Genomic DNA, 18,254 nt, shown 5'->3' with positions numbered 1-18,254 from the left:
GCTCACCAGCAACATCAGTAATGTATCCAGAAGTGTTCTCTTTTTAAGTGATGGTATAGATGCTCTTCCAAAGGAAGAGAAAAATCCTCATTTTTTCCCAATCAGCTGGGACTCAGGGAGCAGAGAATAGATGGGGGCGGGGCCAGTCAGAGGTCATATTTACCAGTTCTCCGAACTACTCAAAATTTCAGCGACCGGTTCTCCAGAACTTGTCAGAACCTGCTGAACACGATCTCTGCTTCAGGGTCACCTGAGTAGTGCAAATAACACAAGACACAGACAAACCTCACAGTGGCCTCAACAACTATCTAAAAGAATGCAAGACCAACTATCTTCAAAGAATATAAATCCTTCAATTTCCCACCATCCAGTGAGCTGTAGAAGCTTCTTGGTTGAGAAGTGAAAACATCTTCAAAGAAAAACAAGAAAGGTCAGTTGCCTCTTGAAAAAGCACTTTTGGGACAACCATGATCTGGATTTCTGAGAATCTCCATAGGCATCCAGATGCTCTATACATTTACAAGATATCAACAGAAGATGATTTCAAAGTAGATTAACAGGAGCAAAGACAAAATATCCTAGCATTTCACATTTAACTGCTCACTCATTTAAACCTTTCACGAGTATAGCTATCTGGATTCAAAGGGTAATATGTGCAGAAGTAGTATTCAGACGGTTCGGACCAGTTCACCCAAACCAGTAGTGGAAACACGGGTGGGGGAACGGCCCATCACCTGCCCACCCTTGGCTCTATGCCGTCCTATTTAGGTACTTTTTCAAGTCATGTGCATGTGTGCCAGCCTCACATGCAATAAAAGCGCATGCACAGAAGGCAAAGCACATGTGTGGACACGTGCATGCTCACATTTACGAACCAGTATGAAAAATAAGTGAATACCACCCCTGGATTCAGAGTGCACAACTTCACACATTTTGAGAACACCTTGCATAGTATTGATCCTTTACAAGATTGTGGAGTGCATCCTACCTAGAAGCTTTCAATATTTTCTTGCCAATGGTACCTAAAATTCACATGTGGCATCTCTATTCATTTTTCTTTAGCATACTTGTGCCAATCATACATATTGCAGCTATGAACTAGATTATTAGGTAAACCTGAAACTTTAACGACCTCAGTAAGACTTTCTTTTCAGAAGATACCTGGTTACAATTACAAGCTCAATAAAAGAGGTCGTAAATAATTCAGAAGCCTTCAACATTCCTTAATTATTATATAGGCCTGAGTTACTGGTATATTTCTCATTTTAAGCAAATGTGAAAACAGTCAAACAAGCAGATTCATCAGGATTTAAATTCTCTTTTATCATCGAGTGGTGTATTTAGGCTTGATGAAATTTACACAGCCTTTTGATGATAGGTGAAGTATTGGGCAAACACAATCTCAATTGTTCAATCATTTATAATCTATCCCTCTTTTATGTTCCGGGAGTATAGAAAACCCCAGCTCACAGATAAGATGTTGAAAACTGAGACCTTTTTGGCAGTTTGGGGGCATTCATTTTTCGCTTACATCCGGAATATATCAAGAGCCACTTTCACATGCTTTAATTTCAAACTGAAATTGTTACAAATCTCCATGGATTCTTCCTGTTTTTTTTTTTATAAATGGGATAATCTTGAATTCAATTGCTATTAAAAGATTTTTTTTAACGAATCATGAAGACATGTTTTAGATAGTACCATGTTTTCCTGAAAATAAGATAGGGTCTTATTTTCTTTTTACTCACAAAATATGGCTTGGGCCTTATTATGAGGTTTATTGTTTTGGGGTTGCCGGGTGGGGGGGGGGCTGCTGTCTTGCAAGCGGGCTCCCAAAGAGCCAGGCACAGCCTCATGGGCGAATGGCTGCGTTGAGCTGTCACTGCAGCGCAACACAACAGCCATGAAGTGACCACGCTCATGAGCAGCCACCGGCAAACACCCTTTCCAGCCTGGCACAGCGCCATTCACTGACGTAGGGGTATCACCAAGCCACATGAGCGCCTGTTCACTGCCGCCTGGCTCCCGTGGCTTGGCATCTTCAGAATGCCAGTGAATGGCGCTCTGTACAGCTGGAGAGGGGGATTGCACAAGTGGCTGTTCCACTCTTGCTCACACACCTCCCAGCCTCACGATGCCCTGGCCCAGCTCTCCCTGCAGAGCCAGGGCACCTCCACTGCCACCGCCGCTACCACCATTCCAGCATGGCTTTTTCAGCGGCTTCCAAACTGAGTCTTCCAGCAGTGCCCGCTCTGGGTGTACGCTCTATGGTTGTGGGCCAGCTGCCGGTAGACCGTATAACCATAGAGCATATGCCCAGAGCGGCCACTGCTGGATGACTGGGTTTGGAAGCCATGCTGGGATGGTGGCAGCGGCGGCGGCAGCGGAGGTGCCCTGGCTGTGCAGGGAGAGCTAGGCCAGGTCATCGTGAGGCTGGGAAGTGCATGAGCGAGAGCAGAATAGCCGCTCGCGCAACCCTCCTCTCCAGTCATGCAGAGCACCATTCACTGGCATTTTGAAGGCACCAAGCTGCGCAAGATGGGTGGTGGTGAACAGGCGCTCATGCGGCTTGGCGCTAACCTTAGGTCAGTGAATGGCACTGTGCCAGGCTGGAAAGGGGGTTTGCTGGTGACTGCTCATGAATGTGGTCGCTTCATGGCTGTTGTGTTGTGCTGCTGCAACAGTGCAACACAGCCATTTTCCCATGAGGCTGTGTATGGCTCTTTGGGAGCCTGCTCGCAAGAGAGCAGCGGGATGGCAACCCCCCACTTCAGCTGGGCACAGCACTGCTCACCAACTTAGCGGTATCCCAAAGGCACCAAGCAATGCCATTACTTTTGCCTCGCCCCTGGTTCCCACGGCTTGACACCTTCGGGACACCACTAGGTTGGTGAGTGGCGCTCTACCTGGCCAGAGGTGGAGAGTTGTCCAGGGGGCTTATTTGCGGGAGAGGGATTATATTTTTGCCCACCAGAAAAATGTGGCATGGCCTTATTAGCAGGACACGTCATATTTTCAGGAAAACACTGTACTAAAGTTTATTTTTAATATAATTGAAAATTGGTAACCATGACCTCATTATCTCTAGTTGCAATAAGATTTGGAAATAGGTCCCTATTGATTTCCTTTCCTTTCACAATTCAAAACTTTAACTTTTCTTTCATATGATTATTTTTATTTACAGAAAAGACATTTTCATCTATTCCTTGAATGTTGTAGTTTCTCTTGTTTAAACATTCAAAGACTAAATAAGATAACTTTACTGACTCATATAATCCTTATTGCTCCAGAAGAAATGAAGTCCATATAGTCTTGACAATACGTGAAGATGATGATGATCATCTCTTGATCATCATCTGACCATTGTATGAAGACAGAGATCCAGGTGATTTATTCCAATTCTTTGTGAGAATTTAACCATATAGGTGAATTACTTTTGATGTAGTTAATCAGGCTCATAATTTTGTGGACAGTTTCAAACTATTGCTGACTGTTATTGCAAATCAATGCAGGCAGGAATGTTTACTTTTTCCCTAACAGCACAAATCTTTTTACTGACCAAATCATTAAAGAACCACTATGTATTCCTACACAAATTCCTACACAGAACTTTTAGGACAAGACAACCATTTCCAAGTAGTTTCCCACAGTTCTTTACAACATAAAAATCATTGTACTATTCTACTGCCATCAATGTGATGAATGAATGCTAGTAACTGAGTTCAGTGAACAAAAACACATTAACTTGCTTCCTTAGATAGGTTTAAAATTCAATTTAAGAGTTTTTAATAAAATGATGTACCAATGGTATACAGTATGTTACCAGAGAAATTGTCTAAATATATAAAGATAATTCTAGTTATTGTTGAAAATCTGAAAAGTATAAGGGATATTTTATCATGTAAAAAAGTAAAAAATACTGGGCATAAATACATAGGGTGATTGGATAAATTTAAAAACTAATATTTAGATAAATTCAGATCTTTTTAAAATAAGGACTTAAGGATAATGTATTTCGTCTCCTTTTTTACAAACAGTGATTATTAGCATTTTTTTAAAAAAATGTATGATTTTCAGATTAGATCACAGTATACACTTACACTACCCTTAGAGAACTTCTCCAGTGAGTAGTGCAAGCTTATTGACCAATCAAATTGAATGCTTTTAGTTGTTACCCAGGGGATGACTATCCCTCACCTAGGTTACCCGAAGCAGTTTACTTCACACAGGAGACAGCTTTCAAACATTGTAATATGTTTGGTTGAAGATTAACTTGTCTGCTAACTTACCTCACCTAGCAATACATTAACCCCTAACTCTCTACCCTAGCATGAGCCAGTCATGTCCTTATTTATGCAAAAATGAATTCAGAAAAAAAATCCAATTTTTGCTGCAATGGTAATTTTATATACACAGAAGTTATAAACTGGTTATAAGAGTTAACATTTGAAGTGTTATTTTTTGTTCATTCCTGCATGTGGCCTTATTGAAATTAATTGAAACGTTCTCTTATTCTTACTGCTAATCTAAATGCCTCTGAAGAATAACAAAACTTACTTTAAAGTCTTGAAAAATGGAGTTTTCACAGAAACTTACGTAGCTCTCAGCTGGTACTTCCAAGGAAGGCTAAGATTGTCAAAAAAAAAAGAAAAGCTTTAAATATAATAAAACCACAGATCTAATAGAAATAGACTTTTATTATTCATTATTTGATGTTACATGCAAATGCCACTTGTTTCTTTAGCCTTTTAAATACGTGACTAACTTTTGATTTAGTTTAGATATTTCTTAACCAGAATTTTATTGTGTTTTAGTGTTTGCATGGCGTTTCCATTGCAAACTATGCCTCTTTTCCTTTATTTGTAAGGCTGAGTGGTTATATTCCATCATAGCTGCATCTAAAAGCTTCATTCTGGTTTCCTTGGAACTACCTGGAGACACATTTCTTGCCTATAGCTTATGTTCTGCATGAATTTAGGTCTGGCTTCAGGTTTTAAAAGTTCTAAACCAGAGTGGCAAGTTCATGCATTTTATTGCTTGTTTGGCACACTGTTATCTTGTTAATGTGGTGTTCAGCATAGTCCATGCTGCCCACTTCCCTTCTGTTTGGTCCAACATCTGAGCCAATATTGTGGACTCATGGGGTGAACTTGGCAGTAGCAAAGCCCAGATGCTGAGCTCTAGCATGTCATTTTCCAAGAGCAGCATCTGGGTGTTTGGTTGGCCTTTTATCAGGCTTATGCTGGCTGTCATGGTGGCTATACAAAGCCTCAATAGTTGGCATAGGTTCAGCCTGCTGGAATGTTTTGTTCTTCTGAATATCAACTTCTCTTTATTTATGTTTAATAAATTTACATTTTCCAGGTTTGCACATGACAGTGAAGTACCATGAAGTCTTTTTCACATAACTCATTTTTTTTAAAGGCTTAGGTAATATAGCTTTCCAGGACATGGAAAGTTGCAGATGTCAATAGCTGGTGGTAGCAAAAAAAAAGTAAATACATGAAGAATAAAGAATAAGCAAAAATATTTATTTTACTTATTCACCTCCCCACCCCACCCCCACCCCCCAAATTGTGTAGAACTTACAGCAACTCAAGTACTTCCAAACAGTAGAAATTCCCTCAGTGAAAATTACATTTCAGCATCTGGAGTGAATAAACCTTCAATAGCTCGAAGTTACTCATAACATTTTAGAAAAGCAGAGGAATAGACATGATAGTGATGTAAAATGTATCACACAAGAGGACAGAGCCAAAATCTCCTCCCTTCAGGCATGGGGATTTGCATATGTCTATGTATTTTCCTAAATAATGCTCAGCATACTTTTAAGGAATATGCTACAGTTTTTGTACAGTAGGTTTTCTGCCTCAGAATGATAAAAATTATCCTGCTGATTATGAGAAATTGTGCCTTGGGAGGTACACAAATAGAGTTAAGGAGTAAATTCTAAGGTTACCTCACTGCTTGTTGGCTCAGAAAGCAGTTTTCATCAAAATTAGCACAGTCCTGGATTTCTACTTCTTCTGCTTGTAGACTACTTATATAGAGGTGCTCAGCTATGAGAAATAAGGTAGTTCCTACTTTCAAAATTTGTTCATGGCATTCTCTGTAATTTTAATATGGTACATGGATAGAAGATTGGAATGGAAGGGAGAAATGGAATCACTGACTGACAGTGATTCAATCTGAGTGACCTTATAACCATTCTATCACTAGTTGCTCAAGTACATCATTTTTGGAAGGTTGGTGGTTAGAGACAATTTTAGAGAGTTTACTTGTGCTTCCCATTTCCTTCTTAAGAAGTTGATAAAGGTTTTTTTCCCCCAGTCTTAACTAATGGTTTGTCTAAAAGACTACATTTTCTTTTATGAAAAAGATGAATGAATTCATATTTTTTACTTGTCCAATTCGTTTGGCATAAAATGTCCTCTTTACATTTTCCAGAGATGCTTCTCATTATAGGATTTTTTTTTATTGCAAATTTCATTACATTCTGCCTCAAAAAATATTGACATTTACAAAAGCAGTTTTTGAAGTTATATGATATGAAAGCAACAGAACTGATTGTATTTAACATTAACTTATTTCTTCCATGTAAAATGTTCCTAATTTTTTCAATTTATTTTAACAATGAAATGTTAATAAAACAACAACACAATAGTCATAAATACACATAAAAGAAAGTGGTTTTCTGGACTAATTTTCCAAAATTTGTATAAGCCCCAGTGAGGACAGATAAAGGTAAAAGTTTCCCTGTTCAGGCATGTCCTGCTCTAAGACATAATACTTGTCTCTGTTTCTTGGCTAAGAAGTCAGTGTTGTCTGTAGACATTTTCTGTAGTCATATGGCCAGCATGGCAATATGCCAAAGGTGCATGGAATTCTGTTTCCTTCCCACTGAAGTGGAACCTATTCATCTATTTGCATTTTGTATGCTTTTTAACTGCTAGGTGGACAGGAACAGAATTCACCCTACTGTGTGGCACTCTCAAACCCAGGCTGTCTGCTTTCCAGCTGACAAGGTCAGTTTCTTTAACTACTGAGCCACTGTGCCTCTTTCTCCAAAGGCAAATCTGGCTACTGTCAGAAGCAAAATAGCAATAAAATTATGTAATCTTTACATATTTGTCCTGAGATATTTGGGCTTTTACTCCTTGAACTTCAAATTCAGACACTGTCCATGGAGTCACAATCTGAATTATATTTCAAATTCATTATTAATTGTTGGTAAAAAAACCAAAACTATTACACATATTTCCGTTGGCTTTGTGCATTTGAAATCATATCACTACTTTAAATGAAATGCTTGAAAAAATCATAAATGCTGATTTAACTTATGATATTTTCAACTCAATTTACATGGACACACTTAAACAGCAGCGGAGGGATCAAAGTGCACAGCTTTAAAAAACTGCTTGTTTTTAAGTATTAAGGTAAATTATTCATGTATCAAATTGGAAACTAGAAACCTTTTGCTGTTGAGCTTCTTTTTTACACTGATATTACCAGAAAGCTATATGCAAGTCTTTGCTTCTACACATTGAACTTAATAGAAGATGAGAGACTTCGGCGCAATTCTGCTGACAGCATCTTTATACACACAACTACTAGAAAAGTCATTGTGTGCTTTGTCTGAAGGGATTCTAAGCCCATATTTCAAGGCATTTACAGCCATGGATATTAGCTGGTGTAGCAAGGCAGAACAGGTGACGCATAATTCTCGACATCTTCATGCACATTGGTTGACTGATGCAAAATGATATAAGTACATAATTAGATTCATCTGCGTGATGACATTATAATGCATGCAACACTATTTCAATGTTATTGTAGTTCTTATCAGAGATCTCCGTTTATACCTCTAACCATGACTAGGAAGTTTGCTAAAGCTGCCAATCCTTTTAACTCTGAACATGCTGAGGCAAATGAAGTTAACGGGAAAAATGCTATCAATAAAGGAAGATTTAGTCATCCAAATAAAATGAAAATTTGGAAACTAGAAGTATTGTTTTTTAAAATTAAAATTGAAAATGAACAATCTATTTCAGATTTACACTAGTTAATATTTGAAATGGAAACCATGTCAACATGTTGGGTGCCTGGCAGAAATGTTGCCTCTTTGTGAGGTGACATGTGACACATATCTCAGGCAGGATCTGACAATCCTGTTCATTAATTTTATCACTAACATAAACTTTTAATATGCATATGATCAGTATATGGGACTTTCAGGGCAGTTTAAAATGTATGTAACCTGTAATTACTGTCCTTGTACTTGATTATAATAATCTGATTGCAATTATTCAGTGATTTTAATACAAGCCCCAAGCTACATAACAATAATTCAAGTGCAGTGATTGGGAACATGTTTCTGTTTGGCTGTGAAATTATGTTTTAATCCAGATTGATTCAAGAAACTTCCCATAGTTTTCTTCATGTAATTAAGGCTCATTTGTACAGTAGTATAGAATAGCAAAACTGATTTAATTGAATGTAAAAATCCTATGTAAGTCAAAATGGATGATGAATATGAATTCCCAAGATTTTAATAATAAACGATATATGACTGGTTTATCCTTGAATTATACAGATGTTTCGATGCAAAGAATTATTTAAAGACATGAGATAATTTTTTTCCTGTGGTATTGAATTTAGTAATAATAAACACTGTTAAGATAGAGACATGCAAATAGGTCAGTGGGATTTTTTTTTGGTCTTGGTTTGCTTATTATCTTGAAACTCTGGTTCAAACAATAAATTCAGATCTCAACAAACCTCAGTTTAAAATCTGAGATTAATTTTATTTTTAAAAAATGATCAAATTGATTTATCAGTGACCTCTAATGGTATTTATTTATATCATCTATATCTATATGTTTACATCTATCTTCCACATTCTCCATTTCCTGCATTGTTCATCCTCTATGGATCACTACTGAAATGCTGCTACCTGCTTCTCTCTCTCAAGGAAACCAATTCTTTTGAAACCTTGTCATCCCAACTGTAAATCCAAGGATCCATTAGCCTCCAGATGTCTCCAATCACTCTTAAGCAGGTGGCTTGATAAAGCCTCTAGTCCACTTCTGTTTCTCTACCCCAGTGGTTCCCAAACTTTTTCAGCCCACCGCCCCCTTGGTGCTACAAACTGATCCTCAGTGCCCCCCCCCCCAGTAGTGGAATTCAATTTTTTTTACTACCGGTTCTGTGGGCGTAACTTGGTGGGTGTGGCTGGGGGGGTCATGTGACTTGGCAGTTTGCACGACAGAAGGAAGATAGTAACAGTAAAATTCAAAACTGTAACAATTAATTGCACATTTATTCAAAATCCAATTTAAAAACCTTTTTAGTTAATGTTAATTCAACAAAATTGTTGACCATGATCCAGTGATACCAGGTTTTCAAAGTCTGATAGTCATTTATCAAGAACCTTAGTAACTAGCAACTTAGCAAACTTACTAAAATTTAGTAACTACTTCACTGTTCTTAGTAGATGATAATTCCTGTGTAGATATTGAAAGAAGTAATCTCAGTAAGGTATTATTACAAAGCACAAAACTATAACAGATATCATTAAGATATCACAAACTTACACAAAAAGATGTTCTTGTAAGAAACCCAAAATGGATAATAAACATTTTTGTCTTTTATCTAAAGTTTTTCATCTTTAGATCAATGACCTTAATTATTTTTTCACTCCCTCACAAACATACACATACCAGTGGTGGGTTTCAAATTTTTTTAGAACCTATTCTGTACGTGTGGCCTATTTTGTGGGCATGGCTTGGCAGTCATGTGACCGGGTGGGAGTGGCCAACTTGTAAAATGTGGTGAAACTCATTTAACAATGTTCTTGCTTAGCAACCAAAATTTGGACTCAATTGTGATCATAAGTTCTCTTTCTTTTCCTTCCTTCCTTCTTTCTTTCTTTCTTTCTTTCTTTCTTTCTTTCTTTCTTTCGTATATCTCTCTTTCCCTCTTTCCTTCTTTCCTTTCTTTTTCTTCCTTCCATCCATTCTTTTTTATTGTCTCTCTCTCTCTTTTTCTTTTCTTCCTTTCTCTTCCTTCCTTCCTTTGTTCCTTCTTTCTTTCTTGTCTCTCTCTCCCCCACTTACTCTTTCTTTCTCTTTCTTTCTTTCTTTCTCTTTCTTTCTTTCTTTCTTTCTTTCTTTCTTTCTTTCTTTCTCTTTGTCTGTTTTTTCTCTCCCTCCCTCCCTCTTCCTTCCTTTTATTATCTCTCTCTCTTTCTCTCTCTCTCTTTCTCCCTCTCTCTCCTTCTCTCCCTCCCTCCCTCACCCCCACTCTTTTTCTCACACAGACATAACTTCCAATTGGCAAAAAATTCTGTTTTTTGGGAAAATTTTGTAATAGGTTTGGTTCTTTACGCTTATTATATTAAAGATGTCCATCTGTCAAAAATATTCACTAGGATAGTGTATACTTCAGACATAGTTGGAAGAGTACTTCTGACTGTCCTAGGACTACAATTTTTTTTATCATTTTGTAGATTTCTAAATGCTGGAAAAATAGAGCCAAAGGATTTTTATGCGTCATATTAAAATTGTTTTGAAGTTGTGTTACATTTCATTGCTGCATATTCTAAGAAAACCTCTTCCAAATCACATCTACAGTGCAATACTATAAGTAGTGAATCTTACAGGCAAAGATAGATTTCTAGAATAAAAAGACAGCAGAGAGTCACTGATTTAGAAGATGTGATAGATCCCATTCTGACTCAAATCACTATTTTATTCAATGGCACAAACATGTCCAGACTAAAATAAAGACAAAATATCTTACAAGTGAATTAGGGTGCTGAACTGACCTAAGGTATCATTAGGTGAATGTTATGCTTTAGTCTTTCCTAGGAACACAATAATATCATGTCTGTTAGTAGGCCTAAGTCCTCCAAAATGCTACAAAATTATGCAGCTGGGATATATCTTTTTTTTTAAATCAAAGCATATTGTTTATCTCCTTGTTCTTTAATTTCAAAGTGCATAGCAAAGTTATATTTAAATGAACATTCTTTGGTTTTTTTCCAAGCTTGGCATTAAATAGATTATGTACCTCGTTTAATGTGTAACACACAATACACATGTTACAGTATGAAGAATTCACACTTGTTTAAATCATAAACTCCAGTGCTTTGCTATTTACTTCTACCGATACCATTTCAATTTGAGAACAGAAAATAGATTTAAAATACATATTTAAGAGCCAGCCTTTCTTAAGAGATATTAAGGAAAGGTAGGCTGGAATCTCTAATAATTTGTAAGCTCTAATACACTATGCTATCTAGTAGTAAAAAGGGAAGCATTTTAAAAAGAGAAGTGTTCTTCCCCAGGTAATTTCCCAGGTAATTACTGTACAAAAAAAGAGAGAACAAAATCAGTTCAATATCTTGTGCTGCTGAAGTTTCTTGATTTTTTTTATCATATTCCAATTCAAAAATAATTTTTTTATGAAGGATTAAAAACCATTTGCTACTCCTGCCTCAGGTTCATACTGTCTCAAAGTAACTAACTAAAGGACTCAATTTTTTATTTTGTTAAAGTGGCATTTAAAAAGCGCACTTATGCATATTCTATAATAAAATATTACCCTGTGTAAATTATACTGTGTTATTACTATTCTCTGTATTCTGTTTATGTCAGAACCATGTGACTCAAATAAACTTTGCCCTCTTTATCTTAAAACAAATTAGATATACTTTTAAATACCACTGAGACTAATCTAATATTAAGCTATTTTAACAATATAAACAGAAAGTCCATGTTGAAGTAATGCAAATCAGCAGTTTGCCTTTCTATTTTTTTTACATTTAAATAGATAATGTGATGAAATACCGGTTTACCACCAGTGATGATACTCATTTTTAGTGTATTTTTCCTAACTTAACCTATCTCATATCATGAGCAAACCACATTATTCAAGAATCAACTATGGATCAGTGTCTAAAAAGCTTTGATTGAACCAAAATGATGATGTGGAGTAGAGAACAATATTAGTAGATTCATTTGGTGAGGACTAAAACATACAAAGGTTGTAACTTGAATGTAAGAAATGGAAATTGAATTAACAAATTAAAATACAATACAGAAAATCCAGAAAAGAATAATATGGACATGGGGAATTGTCTGAAAAGATCCCGAGTAATTTCTTACCAAAGATTGAAGCAGAGCAATAAAGTTCTAGAACAAACATGAAAAAGAAAATTCAGTATCTTGCAGCTACAAGTTTTTAATTCATTAAATCAAAATCATCTCTCCTTTTGAGAAGAATCTATGTATATTCCTTTTGAATTTCTTCTCAAAACTAATGTGTTATATATTCCTATATCACAGTTTCTCTGGGAAAGAACATATTTTGAGTATATATCCTGAGAAATAAGAAAGAATTTGCTTAATGTAGAAATTCAGCAAAGGTTTTCCTGAGCAGACTCTTCACAGATCTTGACTTTAAAATACACACACACACACACACACACACACACAGAGAGAGAGAGAGAGAGAGAGAGACAGAGAGAGAGAGAGAGAGAGAGAGAGAGACAGAGAGAGAGAGAGACAGAGAGAGAGAGAGAGAGAGAGAGAGAGAGAGAGAGAGAGAGAGAGAGAGATTTTCAGTGCAGCTATAGCACAATTCCTAGAATTTTCAACCTTTGGTGAAATAGATGTATATAAATACAAATGCACACATATCTGTTATCACAACAAAGCATTTATTTAGCTACTAAATATTCCATACTCAGCAGCACTTTAGAAACCTGTTTTACAAGAGCTATGATTTATCATAAAAGTTGACAGTGGTCAGCAATTTTCTTATTTTGATCTTACTTTGCACTATAGAATATTATGCTTTGCTTTCAAGATGTATTGGCTAAAATGTAATGCAAAAAGGGAAGTTATGGTAATTACTATAGATCACAGGTAACATAGAAAATAAAGCATAAAAGAACAAACATTAGTTTCAAAAGCAATGCTATATTGCTTAAATTAAGATTAAATTACAGTTACTTTAGATTAAAATTAAGTGAAATGTGATACTTATGCTTCTTTTTAATTCTGAACTTTGAAATGTCTATTCAAACCAAAAATCACAGTGTCTGTTTATAATCTACAGTGACTTGTTATCAATATTGTTTAATTAAGCAATGTAGCTGGATGTCCAAAATAATTTGCTGGACAGGATCAGAAATATTTTTCACTATCCTTTAATTCATTTTCATTCTATTATTATGAAGTTTTGCATACGATTTCTCAAAATATTCCAACACTAAAAGATAATATATTATTTATAAAAAGCAAACCTGTATTAGCTGTTGCTATATAGCACACTAGATGTTCAAATATATAGGGAATATATGAAATAAGGAATTGAAATGTCTAATTCATAGTCAGTATAGCAATGTTTTGACATGTATATGTTATATTTGTGTAGAGTAATTTAAGTATTTTTTTTTACTTTAAATAATTAAATGTTTTTGAGGATGTAATTAGTGGGTTGAACTACCTATGGGAGACATAGTGCTCAAAACTAGGTCACATTATGTGCCATAAAGTTGTCTTTTCTAGACTAAAGTTGTTTGATATATTAGTTTTATTCGGTAACAGTTATAACTTTAATAGATACGTATGGTATTTGGGATTACTTATTCATAGGACCACAGTAGTATTGGATATTGTATACTTCTATGTGCACAATGGGATGTGGTGGCTCAGTGGTTAAGACGCTGAGCTTGTTGATCAGAAAGGTCGTCAGTTTAGCTGTTCGAATCCCTAGCACCACATAACGGAGTGAAATGCTGTACTTGTCCCAGCTTCTGCCAACCTAGCAGTTCGAAAGCATGTAAAAAATGCAAATAGAAAAATAGGAACCACCTTTGGTGGGAAGGTAACAGCATTCCATGCACCTTTGGAATTTAGTCATGCTGGCCACATGACCACGGAGATGTCTTCGGACATCGCTGGCTCTTCAGCTTTGAAATGGAGATGAGCACTGCCCCCTAGAGTCAGGAATGAATGGACATATGTGCGAGGAAAACCTTTACCTTATAGGATATCTATTTCAAGTTGTAAAGAAGCTCATTCTCTGCCATTTATTTATTAAATGTATATGCTGCTCTTGTCACTGTTTCAGTGAAACTGGTCTACTTGAGAAATATTTAGAAATATGAATTATATGCTAATTATTAAACTCAATTGTTAAGTGAAGAGATTTAAATATTCATTTAACATGAATATGAAATTGTTCAACATGAAAATACATGGGTTAGATTTTGTGAATAAGAGATGTATAAGAGAAGCATGCTTTAGTGTTTTCTTCTTTCTTTCCTTCTTTCCTTTTCTTTCTTTCTTTTTTTTCATCATATTAAAAATTAAAAAGGAATAATATTTAATATATAATTTTGTACTTCTTCTTTTCAGACTGTACTATCACTATAATCTTTTTATTTTTCAATTTACTCTTCAGTGGGTTTTTTTTTAACATTAGTACTAAAGTGAAATTTCTGAAGACCAATTGAATGTAAAAAAAGATTCTCTCTCTTATTATGGTGTAAATTATTACTTATTTTGTACCCTGCTCTCTGTAAATCTTGTAATGACACATGGAAGTACTTACTTGCAGGATTCATCAAACATATCTAAAATGCAGTTCTGATGTCCATGCTAATATTAATAAAAAAGGATTTACAAAATCGTAACCCAGTGATAACAAGAAATGGGTGATTAAACTTGTAATACTATACCATTGTTCCTTGGCAAAATAAGTGGATCTAATGCATAAGATGACACTGAGTCGACAGTCAGAAGTGCATATACTCATAGCATTTTCAGCAGTTAAAAATATAAAATATTAAGGAATGTCATTTGCCTACTTGTCAAATGAAAGACTTTCTTTTGTAGGAAAAAAAATGAGATGCAAGGTGGGAAATCGCCTTGATGGTTCATTTCAGTTTAAATTACTGACAGGGCAAAGGTTTGAACTCAGCTTCAAAATATTTGTCAAGCCTGATGCTTTCTCCTGTAATGAGCCCAGAAGTGTGATCCTGTAAGAAGGTCTTATCCAAGCAGTAGTTCCACATCAAGAATCAGTAATTAAGACTTGAAAAGTATTATGAAGGTTTATTCATTTATTAACTTAGATTGCGTGATGTGGGAAAAGATTTTTCAATTCCTTTTTTGAGCTCTAATGAGCACATTTCAAGAGATTACTACCACCTCCTTAATTTAACCAACTTCTCAGCCACTGCTCCAAAGGAATCACATGAGTACTTGACCTCTGTAAGATTTTAAGAAGAAAAACAAACTTCATAAAACTTAATCACATTAGTTAAATCTGGAAGGATGTTTTAAATGCTCCTCCTAAGCCACCAATTTCTATTACCTGAAACCCATCAACATAATCCTTCCTTAGGAAGAAAGGAATAAATCAAATTGAAAAGATTTGTAATTGAATTATCCACAGTCTCAGGGCAATTAGAACCATTTTTATTGGACACCTAGCTATAACCTTGACTGTTTTAATTAGTTCATCAAGTCAGATAATAAGAAAATGCAGGGACATTTTTGCAGGGTAGTAAATTGAAACGAGTTAATATTGTTGATACTGTGTGATCCACAGGAAAAAATGGAAGTAATGTTCATAGAGATAATGCAGAAAATGACAATACCAAAATTCGTAGAGTTTTTCTTGTCAGGGAAAAGGTTTGTACTTTAACCTTCTCCTTGATTTACTAATTTTTGTAAGAAGAGAATCATTTTATATGGAGAAGCTAACAACCCACTGAAGCTCCTTGGCAACTCAAGCTAGTTATCTCAATCAACAGAAATCATGATATTTTATCTTGCTCTACAGTAAAGCTGCAAAAGGTATTTCAGTTGAACAACTATATTAAAATTGTTCATGTGATTTCATCTGAATTTGGCACTGATACTTCTTGTATGTGTGTAGCATTGTGATTTATGACTAAAATTCTCAGTTCTTCTCCATCCATTCCTTGGCAGATAAACCAACCTCACAAGAGATAAATAAGAGATAAATAAAAACCCTGCTATTAGAAAGAAAAAGAAAAGAAAGGAAGAAATATATAAAGTCACTTTTTAACTTTAAAATCTTAGCATTGTAAATACAGCACAGAGCTGCCTTGTTTACAAGATCCAGTAGCTAGCTGTTTGGTTAAACTAAATATCACAGAATGGCAGAGATCTGTTACAATTTCTCTAGGCTCCGAGTTTTACAAAGTGCATAGCATTTCTTATTGAAGAATTATTATTTTATGAACTTTTGAGTATTCTGTTGTATAATGTGATATAGGCATAAAAGACAGAAGTAAAGGCAGTCATTGAGCTTACATAGAATCTGCACACATAAAGACACCCCCCCCCCTTTTGGCTAAAAACATTTATGCATTTCTTGAAAATTACTTGAATTCCACGGCAAAGTCCTCTAATACTTTTCCCTGGACCTTTCCTGGCCACTGGGGGAATTTCCAGCCATTTATCAGAAATATTGGGGAGTTGCTCCAAGAAGTGTCTAGACTTCTCTTGTCTCTGATTTTTAAAGGACAATACTTTCTCCTGACCAAGAAAATGTGTGTGTGGAGAGAGGGGGAGAACAGGGGCATCTGCCTTGATTTACGTATATGACTGAGGTCAGGCCTTCCCTGGTGGTAATTCTGTTTGAAATTTGTTTCTCCATTTTGGGGGGAAAGTTGGCTGGCATTATAGAATGAGTGTTATTTAAAGCCTAATGGAAAAAGACACAGAACAAGTTAATAGAATAACCCTTGAATAAAGAAACTGCAATATAAGTCTATAGATATTTGGAAGTGATGGATATTCCCTAAACTGGTAATCTAAATCAAAGGCTATTTTTAGATATATTTAGGCATATACAGTAATTAACATTTCAGAAATCTACAAAATGTAAATTGCATATGAAAAGCAGCTTTGATTGGATTAGGAACTATTTTAAGATAAAAATTCGACAGTTTCTAAGTGTAAGCAACAGATAAAGCAATCAAAGCGGTCAACAGGAAAATGTTGTTATCTCTTAAGGTTAGTCTTCATTAACTACAGCCAGTTCCTACAAGGATAATAGTCTGACATAAGTAATAATTGTTACCTTATAATTGGAGCCTTTATTGCAGTGTTTCTCAACCTTGGCAACTTGAAGATGTCTGGACTTCAACTCCCAGAATTCCCCAGCCAGCGAATGCTGGCTGGGGAATTCTGGGAATTGAAATCCAGACATCTTCAAGATGCCAAGGTTGAGAAACACTGCTTTATTGTATTAAGTCAAAAAGGCTAAGGTACAGTGATTCTTTTTTGAAGAATACCCAGCAATTCTAAACACTAAACGGAGACAGCCGTGGCAGCACTGAGGAAAATATACTACTCAATTGAAAATATTGAAAGGACATTTAATATGAAATACAATTATCTGTTATATCACAGCTTTTTTCATTAAGTGTTAGATGTTAATATTATGGGGATTCATAAGGCTACAATTAGGAAAGAAAAACAAACAAGAATGTAGAAATAACCTAACTACAGTATTATTAGCATGTAATATTGTTAGAAACGTACTAGGGAAAAAAATATTAAATGCCCACTGACATTCAGGTCCTAGTGGAAAAATACAGAAATACAAAATCAAATGGTGCACACCTCCCTCTCCTTTTTAAGCTAAATGTTGTTCTAAAATTCCATTTTATATGCATATGGCAAACAGAAAAAAAAAACAGCAGGAAAAGCCCTACATATTTACTTTAGAACAGATATATTGTGTTATTTACAATTTATCATATCTCTTAATAAGAGTATATAACCGTGGTGGCGAATCTAGGGCATACAGAGCTCTCTCTGTGGGCACGCACACCGTCGCCCCAGCTCAGCTCCATCACATTTATTTGTCACGTTCCCCACCATCGTTTGCAGGGAACAAAAGTTTGTGAGACTAAAAAAAAATTCACTCAATCAATTGAAAAGAAAAGGAAAAGATTGGAATTGATTGAGTAAACCTTTTCACTCACTTCACAATGGGGGAGATGGTGTCCCCTCATCCTGAAGCCCATTACGATGTGGAGCCACAATGCAACCCTGCATCAGCTCAGCTCAGCAAAAAAAGCATGTGACATCTGGTCCGTTGCTTTTCCTGCAGAGCTGCCTATGTGGGGATGACCTGCCTTCCTGCCAGCCAGCTGAGCTTCGGTTCCTAGGCTTGTCGGCCTCTAGACATCATTCCCACCA

This window comes from Thamnophis sirtalis, unplaced genomic scaffold, assembly GCF_051295495.1.
Source record: "Thamnophis sirtalis isolate CommonGarterSnake01/CBP01778 unplaced genomic scaffold, rThaSir2_p1.2 scaffold_5, whole genome shotgun sequence".
In the NCBI taxonomy this organism is placed as follows: Eukaryota; Metazoa; Chordata; class Lepidosauria; order Squamata; family Natricidae; genus Thamnophis; species Thamnophis sirtalis.
Note: the sequence above shows the minus strand (reverse complement) of the source record.